Source organism: Coturnix japonica, chromosome 3 (assembly GCF_054131305.1).
Source record: "Coturnix japonica strain WE chromosome 3, WE-NBRP24, whole genome shotgun sequence".
In the NCBI taxonomy this organism is placed as follows: domain Eukaryota; kingdom Metazoa; phylum Chordata; class Aves; order Galliformes; family Phasianidae; genus Coturnix; species Coturnix japonica.
Genome location: NC_140665.1, coordinates 77,497,376 through 77,518,779, shown reverse-complemented (window position 1 = coordinate 77,518,779; position 21,404 = coordinate 77,497,376). Strand labels below are relative to the sequence as shown.

General features: G+C 38.2%; 1 protein-coding gene across 3 annotated transcripts in view; it reads left to right on the top strand.

Annotated features, from left to right (window-relative positions):
* Positions 1–21,404, top strand: part of KCNQ5 (potassium voltage-gated channel subfamily Q member 5) — a 243,455-nt gene that overhangs the window by 22,787 nt on the left and 199,264 nt on the right. The gene's annotated exons all lie outside the window — the stretch shown is intronic.

Below are 21,404 nucleotides of genomic sequence, written 5' to 3'. Positions count from 1 at the left end.
TATTAAAAATATTATTGTAAAGTTCTTTATAAAATCTTTTTTCCTATTTGTGTTTTTATTGGCTCTTTGAAGGATATGGGTTCATAACCCAGTCATAATCAGTTCCACTCTGAAATTAGAATTGGGAATGAAGCCACTTTTCCACAAGCTAGAGAGTAACGGTCATTTTTGTGCCAGCAAAAATGCAATGGTGTTTCTTTCTGAAGACATGAAGTACAAGAGATGTTGTATGAGAATGTGGTAAGAAATGTCATTAAAATATGCTGTGAATGAACACAATTCGTATCTGTATACAACTGTAAATTGGAAAAAATCCTTTTGCCCATTTTAAAATGTTTTAAATACTGTAAGCAAGTGCCAATATAATTTATACTGTCAGTTAATGCTTTATATGTCTCTATACCTAGAAGTTTCCAATGATTATTAAAAGTCTGTGGAATTCCAGAGGAATTAATCCTGCAAACAAATAACAAAACAAAACAAAACAAAAGTGGAGCTGCTGTAAATTATTTCTTACAACTCCCACTTTTTTATTTAGAGTAGGATTCTGGAATTTATGACACTTAGAATGCCAGATTAAGAAGAGGATTCGTGTCTTAGCATCAGTATAATCTTACAGTTATGTCTAATTTTGTTAGAATAAATCGTATTTGCTTGTTCAGAAATCTTGTTTACACAGTATTCCATTCTGGTTGTGCTGTAGAGGAAGAAGTGATGTAAAATTTGAAACAAGGCATTTTATTTTATTTGTAATACAGGTAGGAAAGGGAAGGCAAAGTGATATTAGTGTATGAATTACATACCTAACCTTTGTGTGTGCTGGATGTGCTCTGAGCAACCTGGTGTAGAGGGAGGTGTCCTACCTTTAGCAGGGAGTTGGAGCTAAATGATCTTAACGGTCCCTTCCAACTCAAACCTTTCCGTGATTCTATGGAGGGGTTTGGTAGTACTCCAGCCTGAGACACTGTTCTCTCTTGGTTCCCTAGGAGCAAGACACCTTTGAAGTAGGCAAGGGTGAGGGGCAGGGTGGTAGTCCATGTGCCATAAAACGTGAAGAAAATTGTTCAGAGAGTTATCCCTCTGGAGAGAGTCATGTATGTCTCCATGGCCAATGTTTTGAGGGCCTAAACCCAAATTCCAGCTGTGGGAACCTGGATTAGAAGAGTTGCCCAGATTTTCGTAAATGACAGTTAATGCCATAGGCAGAAGGAGCTATTTTCTCCTGAGCATCTCAAAGTAAATCAATTATACGAATAGTATGATTTGAATGACATTTTTGAACTAGGTTATATATGCTGAAATACTTCCAGTCCTTACATTACTGATGTCTGCAAAGTGTATGCCAGAATCAAAAACCACTGTGTACACAGTCTGGCTTATGGCATGTGCATCAGCAGAGATCATGGAGATTACAATTTACAGTTTGTAAATAGAAGAAAATGAACACTTTTGCATAATGCTTGATATAATTAATATTTTTGGGGGGGTCATAGATGGGAAGAGATCCATTCAAAGAAAGTTATGTTTCCTGTTCATATATATTAGCAGGAAGTAAAGATAGGTGATGTGAGAAGAAAAAATTTGCTTAATGACACACTGTGTTTGGCAGTAACAAAAATAGACTCACATTGGGTGTATTTGTGTTTTATTTCTCTTGGCCGTGCTGGTCTTCTGGCAACCTCGATCAAAGAACTTACTTCAGAGTAGTCAGTGTAATTCCAGGAGTTGAAATAATGGACTGCAAGTCTTTACTAAGTAACGGTTAAAAATGTTCAAAGAAGATTTGAATTGAGTTTGCAGATCTGGCTTGAAGCTTCAAGCCCACCGAATGTGGAAAACAAAAGGAAAAGAAGTTCAGTTTGATTAAAAATATATGCATTTTGCGCTAATAGCAGCTATCCACAGCAGTGGATATTTGGGACATCAGAATTCTGCTATTGATAGATGTGCTGAACACAGGTAGAATTATTCACTGACAACTAGCTAATGGTTGTGCAGAGGCAGAGTGTTTACGGTGCTTTTCCTTGGTTTGATTTTGTTCCTGTACATAGAGAAAGTCTTGCATTTATGATGCAGCATGATGCCCCTCACCTTTCTATCTTGCTGGTGGGAGCTCTCCCTGCTATGTCTTTTTACTTCCACACATTTCACATCATTTTGCTGGCATGCAGCAAGTTCTGAGCACAGTGAGAGCCCACTGTGAGGAGAAACTGATGTGAGCCACAGCTTGGGGATATCAGAGCACAGGGCTCCTCCTTCTCAAAAATGGGCTTAAAACCCTGTGTTGAAACGAATACCTGTTATGAGCTACAACACGCCTAACAGTCCATTTATAATCCTTGAAAGATAGCAGCACAGCTTGCTTGATGTTGAGCAGGCAAAGAGCATAGAAAGTGCTGCTGTAGAACCATGCCAGGGTCAGGCAGGCTCCAGCAGGTCCTTGCCAAGATGCATACAGTTGCTTTCAGAGCTCATGGTGACTGTGAATCCTCCCCCGTCCCATTAGTGCTGCGTGATTGGGCTAGCGCTTCTCCGCAGCTCATTAGATGTAACAGTGTTTAGTGATAATTGGAAGCAGTTACTGTCTCAATAAATAAAGACGTGAACTACTAAAAGCTGTCACTGTGTGTTCTCATGTAGCTTAGGTGTTCCAGGACAGCATGTTTAGCTCTCTTCTCTGAGGCAAACTTTTTATCTCCTTTAGTTCTCACAAATCATAGAATCATAAAATCATAGAAACATTTGAGCTGGAAGGGACTCCTTAAGGTCATCTAGTTTAACCCCCTGCAGTGAACAGGACACCTACAGCTAGATCAGGTTGCCTAGGGCCTGGTCCAGCCTGGCCCTGAGTATCTTCAGGGACAGGGCATCCACCACCTCTCCGAATCGAGACCCTCATCAGTGTTATTGTAAAAAACTTCTTCCTTATATCCTATTGAAATCTTCCCTCTTTTAGTTTGAAGCCATTTCCCCTTGTTCTTTAACAACAGACCCTGCTAAAGAGTCTGTCTCCTTTCTTATAGACCCCCGTTAAATACTGATCACACCATATAAATTGAAATAGTGAAAATGAGTCAAAGCCATGAGAAATAGAAAATCCCATTTTTTTTCATGAATGAACATTCAGCCAACTGGCATGTTTGCATTGTCTTAAGTTGTGTGCAGATAACCGCATTGTTTTCACATTATGGGAAATCACCTAATTCCATAACAAGGCCATACATAATGAAAAAAAACAAACGACAATGACAGTGCACACGCATTTCATGTCATGGGAAGAAATACCAAGCTGAATTGTATAAATGTTAATCGTGTCATTTACCCCATGCCGGAAGGTTTTTGTAAGCCATAGTGATTAGCACTATGAAAGAACATGTTCAAATTACAGTAGAGTTCATAAACTGACATTAATGAAAAATTAGTGCTGCCTGTCACGTAGATACACGCTGTGATGAATGCGGAATGTGAGGCTGGAAAACTATTTTGCTTTAAAAAATATCTTTTTGTAATAATAGACAGTGAAGCTCGTATAGTATTCTAAAGGTAAATATAGTTTTTAACTGAAAACTTTTCTGTCATTGTCTCTCATGCCCTTAACGTCACATTGAAAAAATATTTTCCCTAATTTCAATGCTCTTTTTTAGCATGATTACATTTTAAAAAGAAATGAACAGCAAAATAGTTAAGACACATATTTATTCTTTTAGCAGGTGGAAGATTAGGTTAAAAACCACAACAAAAAAAGCATTAATTCAGATTTTGATGAGGATTTTTGAAGCAGTTGCTGTAGAATATCAAGGTGTTCCTTCCGTTTTTCAAAGCAGGGATTTTGTTTTATAGTTTCATATCTTTATTAAAAGGAAGATAAAGCGAGGTGCTTGTCACATTACTTGTAGTTCATCTCAATTACTTCTCCATCAGTAGCTGATGCCATCAGTGGCATTTCCTGTAGAACGCTGAAAACGTGTTGAATAACAGAAGGGTAGAGATGGCTTCTGCCCTTGACTTAGGTCTGGGTCAGTGTGAAACAAAGCAAATGACTTGTAAGTAGGCACAAATCAGAGTACAGCAAATGATTTCTGGATCTTTGGATAATGTTCCAGGTGTTGTGGGCGTGAGTGGTGGATACATGTTTGTAATCAGTGCTTCTGTATGGAAAGCTTTGCTTCTTCAGTGATGCCATGACTTTTTAAAATGCATGGGGTCACTTTTACAAGTGAGATGTTTGATATAATCACCTTATTGTTTCCTTTCCTTCCTCTTGGCTTTGAGCTGTGCCATTAAATTACCTCCTTCTGTAGCTTAACAAGGTGTGTTTAAAAGATTTTGCCATTAAAGGCTGCACTGAGAGCCATTTCATTGCGAGGCACTGTTTTAATCAGTGAGAAGTACAAAGGTCCCCCTGCTATCTGGTAATTAAAGATTTTAAACATCAGCAATTGATGGTTGTGTGTCTTCCTGTATTGAGATGTTTTGAAACTGGTAGAACCTGTAATGAAAACTTTGGAGGTGATCTCTGCCTAAAGGTAGCACATAATTCATAATCTACAGACATGAATTAATTGAATTAAAAGCACATTACCTACAATTCCGATGATACAGGTTTAAAACCAAATGCTAGTAACCAGAAATGTGCTATCTGACTTTGTATTCTGCTCTGTTGGTTTGACTTGCTTCTTCATCTGGCAACTTTCTTGCATGGTATTTTCTACAGCATGGAAACAAAATCAGAAACAAATCTCCAGTCTAGGAATCCAGACAGTCTTATAATTTATTTCTCTTGTTCCTCTGTGTCTTAGGTCTCTATGTTTTCAGGAAGGGCTGTGGCACTCAGTGTGGCTTTTGTCACAGGGCAGGTTTCTTGGAAGCCTTCTCTGATTGTATCTGAAAACAAGGGAGGAAAAAAAAAGATTTTATAAGCTAGCATTCAGCAAGTATTGGCTATTTTAAAACATTAGTGTGTTCTGGGTAGTCAGGAAAAGGTAGAAGAAAATAAATCCCTAGCTCATAATATCAAATGGCCATACTTAGAGTGTCTTTTATGAGACTGGCAGTCTGAAGATGTGAGAAGATGGAATGTTCTGAAGGCTTTCTAATTGAGCAGAGGATGATTTCAGAATTCAGTGAAAAAAAATCTGAAGGGCTGAAGCTTACAGAAATATACCAACTAGTTTAGTATCTTACACCAAATTTTAATTCAAGTTTGTTTGTTCTTTTCTGTTTTGTACAGTATTCGTTTTTTCAGTTAATAGTTTGTGATAGTGTTATACCTTGGGTTGTCCTACAGCTTGCCTTATGCTTCTGCTAGAGCAGGGTGCAATTTTACTGAGTTGCTAGGGAAAGAAGATATTGCATGTCATGAAATCTTAGAGCTATCATCCACTATAGCTGGTACAGTATTTTGCAGTTTCTTAAGGACCAGAAAAATAAAACCCTTGTAACTATGGAAGTAATACTGAGGGGTAATGTCTTAGGAGAATTGCCCTGTGCTTTGCTTTCTCTAGAAATTTACATTTCACTGCAAAGCTCAGAGGAGCCAGACATTTTCCTTGTGATGGGTGTGAGCCCCTAGCCTCAACATGTGTTCCCAAAGCACATCCCTTTGCACTGCATGAATTCACTCCAAACTCCATGGCAGCCTCCAAACAGAGCAGAATTTCCCCTGCACGCAGCAGTTCCCATTCAGCAGCAGGCTATCTGCTCTGTGATACTTCGCCATATCTGCAGGATGAGGGGTGCCAGGACTAGGCTATACCAGTGCTGCCTCCCTCCCTTCTTTACAGCTCCCAGTGCTTTCTTCCACCTGCTGTAGTGAAAGTTTTTGTTTCACTTGTTTCATATTTTGTGTGCTGAACTTTCATGGGTCTGCTCCCCAAAGAAATGCATGGAAAACTCTCCAAACAGCTGAGGAGCTGCCTCAGAATTTCTTTGTGTCTTAAAGCTTTTGCTGAAGTTGTTTTCTTATGCTTGCTGCACGTATGCACTTAGGACCTAATTAAACTCTGCATTCTTCCACTGATTTTTGTTTTTTTTTTCCCATTTTTGATATTTAAGAATAAACCAGAACTAAATGCTGACATTTAAGTTCTTGGTCAGCTATGCAGTTGGAGAGTAAGTGCCACATTTGTTTGTGATGAAAGCTGAAAGAAGAGCTTTGCTGTATCATCTCTCCCTAAATGACAGGCAGCAAGAGGTAGGAAGCCAGAAGATACGTGCAGACTTCAGGCATTTCTAGGATGACATTTCAAGAAGAAAAAAATACAAACTTGACACTGGAGACAAGGACATGCGACACTTGTCTAGCTTTGTCATCTGGGATTGATGGGTTGAAAACAACACATTACTGCCTGCAACTTGCAAAGAGGTTTAACCATCTGCACTCTCTTGTTCCTACAGACTGCATTGGAAGCCTGCAAGACAAAGTGGGAGGACCAGGGAGAATTCAGGATGATGTCTAACATCTTTGTTTGCAAACCAAACTTTGGGCATCACATGAATAAGGTTTTATTTCAGCAGCACATCACAACCTGTTTGAAAAATAATACTTGGTACCAAGAACTGGCACTAACATACTACTGAGTAACTGAGTATTACTGTCAGAACTAGGATTTATTTGCTGGTATAGGGGAGAAAAAAAAAAAACACCAGAAAGCAACCTAGCGGAAGGCTTTCATTCAGTTTATTATTAATAACTGAGCCATGTCGTGGTTTGTGCATTGTGCAATTTGTAATAAGTACTTTGTTAGAAAAGACTTCCTACTGTTAATGACCCAAACCTTGTGGTTTCTGATTCATATGGGAATTTCTACACAGATTGGTAAGTAGTGCGGGAGTAAGGACTCTTCTGCGAGTTTGGCTTTGCGTTTATCTTTTGCAGTCTGTAGCTTTGAGTTTTCTTTCATTTTACTCAAGTTTTCCTGTAGTACTGTCATTTCCTTGTGATGGGGGTTTATCTTGGTCTTCATTCTTCATGAATATACACATATTCTGGCTTCCAGGGTTGCTGCAGATTTCTCAGACCTTGTGAAAATTATTTTTACAGAGAATATTAATATTTCATGATTCAATGAAGGTAAACAGTCTGAGGTTCTTTAAAGTGTGGTTAAATGGGAAATTAGACAAATGCTGCAGGAAAACAAGAGGTAAATCTTTGATGTCCTGCTGGCATAGAACATCTGCAGTTGCAGTGCTACTTGGAAAACTTTGCTGCAAGATAGGTAGGACTAAGTGAAAAGCTTAAGAGTGTCTCAAAACCTTAAGTCTTTTCTGTGTGATATACTGAGGAAAACTGGGAAAAAGCTGAGGGGGCTGGGATTTTATTTTATTTTTTGTCAAAGAAAGCTTCTCACATATATGATGTGGCACGCTTATGAGAAATATGCTTGTGCCACTTTCTATCTTATGTGTTTTCCTCTTGTGAGAAAAAATGATTGTAGCGCTGTGTATTTTACATGTTTTCCTCTAGAGTTATTTATTTTCATTCTCTCTTTAGCAGAGGCGGGGGGGGGGGGGGGGAGGGAAACAGGCATAAAGGCATAAATGTTCTCGAGACTGACTATGCCTGTGAAGTGCAGAAATGTGCAAACAGTCCCGAACATTTCACTACTTCTGCTTTCAGAACAGGTGAATGTCATATGTGAATTACTGTACATATGGCTCAGCTGTAATGCAACTTCAACTTAAGGGCAATAAATGCTGTTTCTCTTCTCTAACTGTAGTTCAAACCAATATCATTATTCGCACTTAAGTAGGTACATATGTATGTTTCACATCTGCATCTCAAGGATTTCTTTCTTTAATTTTTCAGATGTGGGCTGTGCTAGCAGATTTTTTTTCTAGCCACTTGTTTCCTGTCACCTGAATTATTTTGAAAAACATTACTTAAAACACTCTAATGTACTTGAAAAGAATAAAGAATCACAGAATCACAGAATTATCAAGGTTGGAAAAGACCTAGAAGATCATCTAGTCCAACCATTACCAATACTTCTCAGATAAATCATACTCCTCAGCAGCACATCCAAGCGTTTCTTGAACACAAGAAAAGGAAGAAAAAGAAAGGGGGGGGTGGGGGGGGGAAGAAGGAAAGGGAAGGAAAAAAGGATGTTTTTGTTTATATTTAGCTATCAAAAATAAATGAAAACAAGTTGCAGATGTAGATGGGTCTGGCTCTGTGAGTATCTTCTGGCATTTGCTCAAACAAGAAGCCTTTGAAAAGTTGAAGAGGAATTTGGAAGAAAGTAGCGGTTTCATTCTGTTGGATTAGTGACTGTGAGATGCTCCAGCTGGAGCTGGAACTTTGTGGTGCTGTGAGGTGGGCAGAGGGTCGGGGTTTGCACCATGGGATTCCCTGCAATATCATGACTGACTTCATTTTAGCCTTTTTGTGAGCTTCAAGACGCCTTAAGGACACTGCTCATGTTCCCCAGAAGAAAGCTCAGGCATCTCAAGGTACTTGGCCTTGCTTGGGTGGCAGAACACCAAGTGGAATGTGAGGTGCCATCACTCCTGCTTGCAGAGGCCTCACGTCACCTGCTGACCTGCTGACCAGCTGATGTGTGGCCTTGGACTGAATTGCTGCAAAAACCAACAAGGGTGGTTCAACCATCACCTCTAATGCAAGCCCTCCTTTCTCTGTGGTCACTGGGAGGAGCTTGCCTGGCTTGGGCCTCTGCAGGCTCTGGGAACATTGGGAAAGGAGCTAGGAAGGATGGACCATCAGAGTGTCGCTTCTCACAGCCCTTTTGGAGGTACTTCTGCCTTTCTGTAGCATAGAGCCCAGGAGCAGCATGCCTGTAGGCATTTGCTTCACAGCTAAGACTCTCACTAGAATTAATTATGTTGTAAGATGCCCAGAGGTGATTAACCCCTCTGGACACAGCCAGAAGAAAGAGTCTAACTGAGCCATTGACGTTTGTTTTGCATGACGGTAACAGTGATCCAGATGGCATTTGCACATGTGTGTCTTGGCTCAGTTTCTTAATTAATTAGTTTTGCAAAGGTGTTATGAGGTTGGCTGTGTTTCTTTCCCTTTCCTGCATTTCCTCTGGCACCAGCGCCCTTTCCTTCACGTTTCTTAGGGCAAGATACTGCATTTCCTTCCAATCTTGAGTCAGTAGCAAGATCTAGGTTGATGTATTTAGCTGGATTGTGAGCATCTGCCTTTCCTCCCTTGGGTACGTGTGACGCATGATACCGTTCTTCTTGAAAAAAAGTAACATAACAAAATCATCTAAATCATTAAATGGTTTAAGCAAGTAATCCTCAAACAATGAACATACGTGGTACATATTTATCTCCCATCTCAATTAGACTGTGCCTTAATTAAGATAGATTGGCTTTTCTCTTTATTTACCGGAATAAGACTGGGTAAGGTTTTGTTCTCTCTCACAAAACCTGGATGTTTCCAGGCACATGAAGCTGTTTTTCCTCAGTCCAACTGGCTCCTCTCAAGCTGATTTCTGATTGTCATGACAGCAAGATAGTAGCAATAAGGAGCCTTGTTCTGATCTGTGATGCTGAGGGTTCTGCATTTTTATATGAGTAGAGTAAGCTTGCCACCTCTTTTGCTGGACAGGAGGACGTGCTGCTCTGTAGTGAGGCACTGACTTGAAGACACATCCAGATGCAGTATTAATGGATAAAGGGAATAGATTGGTTCATGTCATGAAAGTGCATGGAGTTTTGGGAAAGACACATCTAACAGCTTTATCTAAAGTGATTCTGTGGGTCTGCTTGGTTACGCAGGTGACGTGAGAAAAGCTGTTTTCTCCATTCTGCCTTGCTTGCTCATAGTATGAAAAGAAGCTTCTAAGGTGTGCTGAATTAGGGCAGTCGTCATCTTTACAACCCTGAAGGGAAGCCTGTTCCTTTGGTGTGTCTCTCCTTTCATCCTTTTTTCTTATTCTGCCATTTACTCTTGCCAAAAGGAGAAAATGGGACTGTAGAAGTGGGAGCAATTTGTGTCACTGTGTTTGTGTTTGCAGCATATTTGGTAGTTAATATGATTAGATTTGAATTACCTCCTTTCCAGATGCTTGCTGTCTCAAGCCTAATTTCCCTTAGCTTTCTCATCAGCCTTTATTTTATTTTATTTTATTTTTTCCTTTTCCTTCTCCTCAGAAGGGTGCTTCTTACATGTATCTTTGTACGTAACTGAAAATACACCCTGTCTGGAGAAATCAACTGAGTTAAACTGGTACCATAAAGTTACACTTGGGAAAGGTTACTTTTTCAGAGGCACCTGTAAGGGTTCTTGTTATTCCTGCTTATCCTGTGGGAAAGTAGCTTATTTGTTCTGGGCAAATATTGCCATCATTGTGTAGTCTTCTGGCTAGTTTTATGCAGCAGTAGATCCTTAAAAACTTTGACTCTTATTAAGATATGCACAGCATCAATTTTAGGAATGCCACAATTAAGATCTCACATTAAAACTAGCCAAGAATATTTGAACAAAGAGGACCCCAAAGAAATACATCATCATCTACAGTCAGTTCACATCTTCAGTAACATACTATAACTGCCATAGCATTGGCACACTTGTAAAATTTGAGGTTAATAATGTTTGTAAGCCTTTGCATTGCTTTGCATCGGTTGCTTGTTTGAACATACAAATATCTTTTATGCTCCTGGGAATTTTGTGAAAATCTTCTGTTTACACATATAAATTGAATTTCTTTCTCATGCAACCATGAAATATGACCTGATTGTTGCATCTTTTTTTTTGTGTGTGTGTACATTTTCAACATGTGTGCTTGAAAGATAGATGTTTTCAGAAAAGACCTGTATCATTTTTAAACAGCACAAATCTTATTATTTCAATGTGAAATAATTCTGTTTCTCATTTTTTTACAACCAAAGCATGCAGTATAAAAATTGCTGGCAAATGCTTAACTAATAACTTAAGGAAGTGCATCCAGAATAAATAAACAGCCTTTAGTGAAAGCGCTGGAGTAAAATGAATGTTCAGTTCATCTGAGGAGCCACATTTGGAAGGTGTTGTGCTGTGGCAGGGTTCTCCAGTTTATCAGGGCTGAACATTTTGCTGAATGCTGCTTGTAACTGCTCTTAAAACCCTTACAGTTCCACATTTCCCACTGTACAAAGGCCATTAAAACTGCGTTACTTGAAAAAATTGTAGCCCCTGAATATGAATGTGTTACCATCAAAATGTGCACTAGGAAAGACTTAATTTTGTAAACAAATTAATACTTCTTAAAACAAAACTGAAAATTAAGTCTAAGATACATGATGTACTAGGATGTCTCCAAGTAACCATGACGACAGTTTGGGCTTTGTGCTCGTTTGCTATATCTGATATCAGAGCGTGTACATTTTTTTTTTTTCTAACTGAAGAAAGAATCTGAAAGGTGGTTTACATAGGCACTAGGAAAAGTTGCCATTCTCCTGGCAACTTGGAGATGAGAATAGAGTTGTGCTATTGCAGGTATCTTCCTATGCTTGTCGAACAGACTACTTACTTTTTTCTTTTCCTCTCAGTGTCAGAGCTATTTCTTGCTCGTAGTTCTATATGCCACTGTTATACTACAAAATGTGTGTTTTCTGTCTAAGCAGACATTAAATCTCCAGAGGCCTGGTTAGCACAAGTGTCAGTGCGTTCTTTAGATGAAAAAACTGATGTGGTGACTGTAAGAACCAAGGGAAACTTCGCAGTTAGTTATGAAGACCCAACAGTGATGTGATACAGGATCTACAGCAGACTTGTGCATTCTGTGTAGTTGTGTGAGGTCATAAAGTATAGAAATAAGTGAATTCAATCCCATAAAACTGTTGTTTTGTGGCCCTACAGCGTGAGAAGCCCTTTGCCATTTTGGCGTACTCTGCATAATAAATCTCCAGCTCTGCCTGGCAAATTGTCAAGAATAATCATGTCCTACAAGTTGAAATATTCAACAGATTATTCCTTTACTATGATGTGAAGTTTTTCCATTACTAATGAATTAGGTATTGAAATCAAAACAACTCCAAGGACTCTTTTCATGCAGGATTATGTATTTCTTTATGCATTTCTTTGCAGACAAGCAGCAATATTACTCTTTTTTTCTTTTTCTTTTCTTTTCTTTTTTTTTTTTTTTCCACAAATAGTACTTTATTCTGGGTCCTTTTTGTAGGGAACATAGAAGCAAAGAATTATAGAATAGCCTGGGTGGAAAAGGATCTCAAAGATCACCTGGTTTCAATCCCCCTGCTATGTGCAGGGTCACAGGTGGTTACCAGTCCAGGCTGCCCAGAGCCGCATCCAGCCTGGCCTTGAATGCCTCCGGGGATGGGGCAACTCATCCACAACCTCCTTGGGCAACTTATTCCAGTGTGTCACCACCCTCTGTGTGAAAAATTTCTTCCTGATATCTAACCTAAACCTCCCCTGTCTTAGTTTAAAAACATTCCCCCTTGTCCTATCACTATCGATCTAGTAATATCCTGTTTTGTGGCCTGTCTATGTAAGACATATAATTTAAATGAAGTGCACCAACCCACAGCAAAATAAAATATGCATGCTTTTGATAATACTTGTAACAAAAGAAGCACTTTGCTTCTGGAACGTATCTTAAAAATGGAAATCAATAAATGGATCAAATTTTTGAGAGAGATCTAGTTATGTCCAAATAAATCAGTTGTAATAATTATTAATGTTATATTTATGTCATGACAACTCTAATTAGGCCCTGCTGTGCCATATGATATATACCTGTAGTAATGGAAAATGCAATACTATTTAGTTGCCTCTCGTTTTCCAGCATCACAGACAGAGGTGTGTGTTTGCAGCCAGTCTTACTGTTTATTGAGGTCCATGGTAAATAGAGCATGGGCAGCATCACCTTTGGTATGAGATAAGCTTAAATGAGAAAGTCACATACTTTTAAGATGTTTACAAACACTTCTACTGTGGATCTTAGTTCAGAGGGCTGGGGGCTTGTTGCCCCGTCCATAGGTGGTGGGAAGAGCTCTTAGAGGAGACGACTCCTCCATTTGCTGTGTCTCTTCAGAGTGGCCTTCTGTCTCCAGCAGCAAATGGAAAATGAGTAATAGCCCCCCAGAATCCTTCCTTCTCAGCGCAATATGTTGTGAGAGGGTTTGTCCTGTATCCATATGGTGTTCCTTGTTAAGTCCTATTAGGCAGAGTATCTAAATATAATTGTTAGAATTGTAATAGAGCAGACATACAAACAAACTTGTCCCGCCTAATTGAGAAAGTGATATGGTTTCTCCCAGCTGGACTTTTATCCCTGATAGGTACTGTATGTCCTCCTAGGTTGCGTACTTGAGAAGAGTGATATTTACTGTCATATCTGTCAGCAGTGTTGGAGTGCTTTGATAAAGACTATTCTGCTCACAATCAAATGACTTAAGAAGTTATTTTTGGCTTTGTTTATGGAAAAAAAACCAAAACAATTTGTGAGATTGTAGTTGGAGTCTGTGGAGCAAAAAGGACGAACAGTTTCTTGGAATTGTAACTTAGAAATAAGCAGAAAGAGTGCCTCTGAGGTCTTAAAAACCAGCATGTGGAACTTGTGCCATGGTTTGAAGGCACAAGCAGCTGTATGCAAATCCTCACTGTGCTTCTGCATAGTTAAAAATTAACTCTTTTTTCATGCTGATCTAGATAACAGTGAAGCATCCTGTTGGAAATGAAGTTCCTCAGTGGTCATTGTTGTTTTGTAGTCATACGGGATTATTCCCTTATTCATTTATATTAGAGCCTGCATGTTTGACGTAATGGCCAAAATGGAAATTCTAGCTTGATGTTTCTGTAGCCCCCAGTCTGTTCTATGGATAAAGAAATAGTGTTTTCAGTTTTCTACCTAAAAATACTAAGAATTCAAAGCAGTTGTGTTCTCTTCAGTGTTATGCATTAAAAACCAGTCTCTTTTAATCTTAAATGCCTTCAAAATGTAATCACCGGGAATGCCAGTTCATTTAGCTGAAAATGCAACTTGCTTTTGATTTGCAGATGTTTTTCCTAAAGTGTGTTTCAGTTATTCTAGGGAGAGAAGAGGCTGCATTTGTGAGTGTGAATCCAGAAGTCTGATAAACATCGTTTGTTACTTTTGTTACTTTTTGAACAGTATTTTCTGCACTTTATGATTCTGGTCTCCATCTGAATGCAATTTGACACAAATTACTAAAAAATTACCTTTTCACGGCTTCAGAAATGTAAAGGAAGAACTACAACATATGCATAAATTTCCTGATGCATAGCCGTGTTAGTAGATTTTCATTTATATGCAGTTCATGTGTGAAAATAAATGTAATTTGCATCGCATCCCACTAAGCAACAAGTAGTGACATAAAGTTGAGTTTAATTGAAAACTAACAGGTTTTAGTAGCTAGTAATCAAGAAAATAGATATTTCTTCAGGAAACAAAGCTACAGAGTAAATACTTGAGAAAGTACAACTGTCTGTTGTGCTCACTTCTACGTCTCTACATTTTGAGCCATGATAAATAGTAAATATTTTCTTTTCACTTCATGATTGTATTGTCATTTTCATACTAGTTGTGATTTTTTTTTTTTTTGGGTTTTTCTTGTTTTTACTCCCACCTTAAAAAGTGTATTATCATACAAACTCCATTCTGTCATCTTTCCTTGCTTTTTCTACACAAAAAAGAAACGTGATTCTGTGATTCTGTGAAACATGAATTCCTGTCTCAGGAATTGCACAAGTGGGTGTTAATTAGGCTCCACTAAGGAAAAGTAAACAGAGGGGAAGTATTTATTGCTGATCAGAAGTGGGTAGAAATCTAGCTTGCTAATTTTATACTAATGCACTTGAAAGGGAAGAGATCCAAGTTCTGAAAATAAAAGCATCACACGTCCTCCATTATTTGCTTATGGAAGCAAGGCTGTGCAGTAGGGTGGTATTGCAAACATGAGCTGATCCTTTTTCCATTGAAATCTACATTGGTTGGTTAACTTCAGTAGAAGCAAGCTATCTCCAAATGGTAAATAGGCATATGAATTCTTCCAGCAATTGTGAAACAAATGACTGCATATCCCAAATCTATCTTTATAAATACAAAATGAAATAAAAAGTAGTATCTGATGTTTCTGGTGAGCAGTGTTGACCCATGCACACTTGGTCAGTAATTGCCCTGCTGATTACTGACTAAAACTTAAGTTCTTGAGGGAATACAATTTATTAAACTATGCAATGACTGCTGTATTGGCCTTAGGTATCAGAGGCGAGTGTTGGTGGTAAGGCAGTAGAAGTTGAAACTTCCCACCAGCATTTTGTTGCTGTGTGACAAATAGCATCAGAAGGGTAGTCTGACAAAATGACTTCTGACATTTTGCTGTGTATGAAGCAAAGGTGTGTCATTGAATTCCTCCATGTGGATAAATGGCACCCACTGGTATTCATCAAAGCTTGCTTAACAGCAAGTTTAACTTAGATTATTAAACTGAGTTAACTGTATTTAATATTATTGAAAGCAAGAGTGAAGAGAAATGGTGTTATGGAGTGGAACTTGTTTTGAAATTCTCACATCCCGTGTATGAAGAGTCAAGAGTGTATGTATGTGATCCTCTTAAGTCATTTGGACTTTCAGCTTAAATTTCTAGAGTGTTTTAGAATAGGTAGACAGCAGTCTGTCTATTTCCTAAGGTCAGTGCACACTTAATCTTGCTTTGAGGTGGGAATTTTCTGGCTAGGTGTTAGATACCATGTTAGACTGTGAGCTTGTGAGTGTAAGTGAAGCATCCTATGCTCCTGTAATAGCCAGAGGAAAAAAAAAGGATGTTTGTGTACCATTCACCTGGCCTGGTTTGGACCTCTTCTATGTAGCTAGATGAGGTGCCTTCTAAAAGTATCAACTTTTCTACAGTGATTGTAAGGGTCAGTTGGTGTAGAGTATGCAATGTCTCCATTTGGTCTGGTAAATCTTGTAGTGCATGCCATGTTCATGTTGAATTAGTTCTGTTACTTCCATGCTGTCAGCTCTTTCTACCTTGACAACATTTTCAGTAAATCCATTTGCATAAGTGATGATGAAACTTAATTGTAACCAAAACCACTGTAATCAAAGGAGGTTATTTTTACCTCATTCTGGGAGAATTTGCTTCAGATAATCAAAACCAATCAAAGATCTAATTCCCAGCACTTGCAGAATATTGCCAAAATGCTTTCTACTTTTGTGTCTTTATGGAAACTTGTATATTTTGTTTGAAGAAAGGAGCAGTGTTCAGCAAGTCAGACTGAGCCCTAGAGAACTGTCCTAACAATTGTCTTACTGTTGATGTTTACCATAGGACACATTTTTAATTCCAATTTTCAAATTGTTTACTCATCAAATTACTTGGTTTGAACTCTCAAAGCAAAGCGCACTTGGGTCTCAGCTGAAGAAAACAGCAAGATAAACTGTGTGTGTATACCCAGATGTCTCAGAGACAATAGGTTTAAAACCTGTTTCATTTTTTTATGGCTTTTTTAATTAGAATGTGTTATTTCTTCCCATTTACGTTAAGTTAGTATGCATCTCTTACATCCTCGAGGCTTCTTCAGTGTGGATATACTCCTTGAAACGTGACACTGTTGCATATTTAGGGGTTTTCCCTTAGTTGTGTATCATAATGATTAAAGAAAATAAAAATAATAAACTCTCCCCTCTTTGACATTTGAATTCTACAAATATGAATAGGTCCTTTGTTGAGTGTTTTCCAGTCTTACGAGCTGCCTCCACGCAGTTGACCCTTAAGACCTATTTTGAGTTACCAGAAAAAAATAAGGTTTCCCTTCAAAGTGTTGGTTGCCAGGGGTAACTGGCACTGATGCCAAAAGATGAATACTCTACCTACTTAGGATAATGCCTACTTTGTGAGCTAAATAAAGAGCTAAATTGCAGAGAAGGAAGTTGGATAAATGTGAAATATCAAGGGAGAAAAAACAAGATTACTAGGGACACAGATTTCAGAAAGGATTATTGCTTTTTGCACCAGTAATGGCCTGGTGTACAGCACATGTACGCTGTTCTGCAGCCAGGTGCAGGCTCCCTTAGCCCTGCTGCTCTGTGGAACAGCGTCAATGCTTCTGTCACTGTCCAGACAACACTTAAGAAGGAAGAGGCAGGAAAGGGGAATATTTTGCATGAATTACTTGGAATTTTACAGAGGAATGATAGTTCCTGTGTATGCAAGAAGTGTAGTACTTTGAGCTTTGGATGCTGAGAGACTCATCTGTTGCTGGGAGAGTTACTGTTGAAATTCAGAATTTCTCAGCAAAATTAATGTGCCATTGATGTAAGGAATAGATAAACATTTCTTTGTATCTAAAATTGATAGAATACATTATTCTGCTGTGGGATTCAAACATGGAAGCAATCCTAGTTCCTTTCCCTCAAAAAAAATGAGCCAGTCACTTTGTGGGGCATGGCAAAAGGGAGTGACAATATCAAACCATATCATCAGGTCTTTGTGTCTACTGATGTTTTTATATCTTTGCAAAAAAAGATGAATACAGGTGACCCACATCATTTAGTATCAAACAATTTTAGCTCTTGGTTTCTTACATTTAGCTAATATACTGAGTAATTTCTCAGTAGCAAGAATAACACCATATCCGGTTACACACAGTGATGTGATTTTCAGAAATTGTTTCATGTGATTTTACTGTGCAAAACAGCAAAAACTGATGTATGAACCTCTGTAAGTGACTCAGTGGGCTGAGCAGTCAAAGATTCTCCTTATAAATCAGTGACTTACTGTACTTGTTAGGATTTTCAGGCAGATCCAGTTGCTTATTTATCAGATATGTTCTGAAGATACAAAACGTTTTCCCTTTTAACCAGTGTATTGCTAATTTTACTAAAGCAAATAGAGTTGTTTTTCTAATCAGAGACCATGGATGCCTCATACGTTTCAGATTACATTTACAGTCACATTTATGCTTACATTTACATTGCAGATCTCTGTTGCTCTCTGCAAGTTGCACCTGAGGCTGCCAGCACCCATCAGTGGTTCTGCTAGGAGAAAGATTTCTGCAGATTGGCAGCCAGATAGCAAACGACAAGCTGCTGCTTTCACTTTCCATGAGCTTTTAGTGTTACAAGCCCTTCCCAGTCTCAAGGTAGTAAAGGAGTGTTGCACCATATTCCATAGAAGTATGACCTAAACAACTCCTCCAGTTACTTCAGTGAAATGCTATAGGCTGAATATCCGCACCTAAAAGTAAGAAAAGGAGCCGGAAGGACTCCTTTAATTTCAAATGTACTTTTAGTATTTGTTTGTTTTTACATAGGTTCTGCAACATTCTGCCTTGTTTTGAGCTCTTATTTGTGTTGCAAAATAAGAGTCCAAACTTGTGTTTCTGACTTCATGTAAGGTGGAAATCTACTGAAGATTTGGTCCATTGACCTTCACCCCAGGTAAGTTCTACTTCAGTAACAGGATAATTTTCTGAAATGGAAGAGTCAGAGTAACCAGCAGTGGTTTTGATGGACAGCAGATTGGCCAAATGAACATATTGTTTTTCCCTGTGAACTTCACTCACATTTTATGTTACGTTCACCATATCAGAACTAAAAATCTCCATCTGTGAAACCATCTGGTTGATTATAAATGCCTACCTTTGAAAAAAAAAAAAAAAAAAAAAAAAAGAATGAAACACACCATTCTGTGCCATGCAGAATAGTAGAAGAGAGTCCTGGCTCGTTTCCTGTGTAAAACATCCTCAAACACAGAGCCCCCGCTGTGGAAGTTACTGCCAGAAGGCCAAGCAAATCCTGACTGCATGTTTTTCGTTTCCAACTACTACATGATTTTGCACAGCAAGCTTTCCGAGGAAATTCCTGGAATTGACAGATGCATCTACTTATACATAAAAATACACTAGCAAATACAAGTAAGAGTTTGTAATTTACTCAGGACTTTACTCCGTATTCATCCAAGTAATGTTACAATTTAGGATGATGAAACAAAATTTAGAAGATGGGAGTGGTACTTTTAGTCTGTTTTATGGATTTTGCATGAATGGAGGTAAAACTGTAGCAGTTGTCCAAAATCCTTCACCTGTTCTGCAGTGCATTCAGTGCTACAGTCACTGCCATTTCAGCTTTTCTGAAACCTGCTCATTTTGCACATTTGAAAGCTGATTTCATTTTTATCTTAATTAAAATACATCTGCAAATGGAGAATGCTTTCAATATTATAGAATCATAGAATCACAAGGTTGGATAAGATCATCTAGTCCAACCATCCTCCTTTTACCATACCTACAGAAAACCCCTAAACCATATCTCCTAGCTCCCTATCCAGACGCTTCTTGAACACTGACAGGGATGGCAACTTCACCACCTCCCTTGGCAGCAATATAGAAGAATCTTCTCAAGTTTCACATAACAAGATGTTCATTGTGTTCAGATATATTCCTGCTGTTTTAATTTTGCTCTTATCTCTGTAAAATAATGATTTAAGAAAAAAAATCTGAAACTGTTAAGTTATATCAAATGTCTGTGGATCTCTTGGAGGGACCTTTTTTGATTTCTTACAGTTGTCAGCAGGTTTATAATGATTTGAAATACAAGATAGATAATTACTGGAATATGTTGTCAATATCTAGTGAAGATGAAAGCCAAGTGGCTTGTTTTGTTCTTTATATCAATGCAGTATGATTAGGTAGATTTTCTTATTTGGTATATATATTAAGAAAAATCATTGTTGTCATTTTAATTTTGCATTTTTTCCCTTCTTTATTTGCTATCAATGAACACTGTGTTTCATCTTAAACTTCATCTTACAGCTTTTCAGAAAGGAAGGACTCCTAAAATAGAAAAAGAAACTCAAAGATCTACATGTTGGAGATGTTTGTACTTTTTTTCACTCACTTTTTCTACAAAGTTTTTAAGGTGTAACTACTGTTATTTAGTTCTCCTGCACAATTTGCAGTGTGTGGATGCTGTAATCCATACATTGTATACATACACAAATATCCGGAAGCATACTACTGATGCCTTGCACAAGAATGTTCCAAAATACAGCTATTTTTAAGGTTAGAAACAGATGTCTTACATCAAGTGTGAATTTCTTCATTGCATTTACTCTTGTGCCAGCCATCTTCCTTAATCTCTTCTCTGCCGCTTTCTACAGTGCATTGCATATGAACGGATCATGCTCCATTTGGTTTGGTTGTGCTATGCCATTCTCTCTTAGCCTCCTCATGCACAAGGTCCAAGTTTTTCTTTAAGTCTGACTAGAGTTGTCCATTATGTTCTGGGTAAGCTCTCACCTGTGTTTTTTACAGCTCACCTCCTAATTTCTCTGGAGGATACTGCTCAGGCTGTTAGTTCTCAATCTGTAAGGACATATGCAGGGTCAAGCTGGCCGGATCCAAGATATATTACTGTTGGTTGTCAGTCTGCAAAGATGATATCCTGCTACATTGCAGTAACCTACATGTGCCTCAGCAGGGACCTACATTTGCAAGTACTGTGATCAGACTTTGAAACTTTTGCAGTGAAATCTCTTCAGCCATTAATTTCTTCACTTTGATGCTGTTAACAGGTTTGTTATCAGCACGTTCATCTCTGAAAGTGCTACTAATCATTTCTTTCAGTCTTTGCAATCGGCTCTTAATAGTTAAGTGTTTGAGAAGTTAATAGCACAAGTTTAGATTTAGTGATTACAAAAGTGTATACTTCCAATTATGCTTGAATGTTAATCTCACAAATTTACTCTAGTTACTATTAGTGGCAAATTTTATAGAATAATGATGATTTATATGTAAGTAAAGCATTTTGTGCACATAAGTAAAGTTCAGTACAGCTTTGCAGTGATGTTAGTCATCAGTTAAGAAACCAGTGTACTGGTAGAAGAGGGGGGAAGATAACTTGTTTCAAGACTTCCACTGCTATACCAGTGTATGAAATGACTATTTACTTTCTGATCTGTTTTATGTGATGAGGAATGTGGGTTTCCTCTCACCAATCAGAAACTAGGTATTTGGACTTAAAATGCAAAGCAAAAACTCAGCTACAAGTAGGTGTTGTCTGTTATCGTATGGAGAGGAAGAAAGGAACCCCGAGAAGCAGAGTAATCAGAAATGTCATCTTTCATATTAATTTTAGGACAAGATAAAGCACTTCAGTTAAGTAGGAGACAAATGAATTTGACTGTCCTTTTTGCTGGTACAAATGTGAATTTTTAATAGGAGATGGCAGCAGAATTGGTTAATCTGAGGCTAACATGAAAGCTAGAGTTATTTTTAAGGTCTGGAACTATAAAAAACTGTTGTGAACTTTATAAAACACAATTCCATGTGTGATGACAGCAGCTTCCTTTATGTAATTGCTGAAATTTTTATATTGGAATATAACAACTTAGTTCCTATTAGCTGTCCTATGAGATAATAAAATAATCAGCAAGTCACACTTAATTATACAGACATCTTGGAA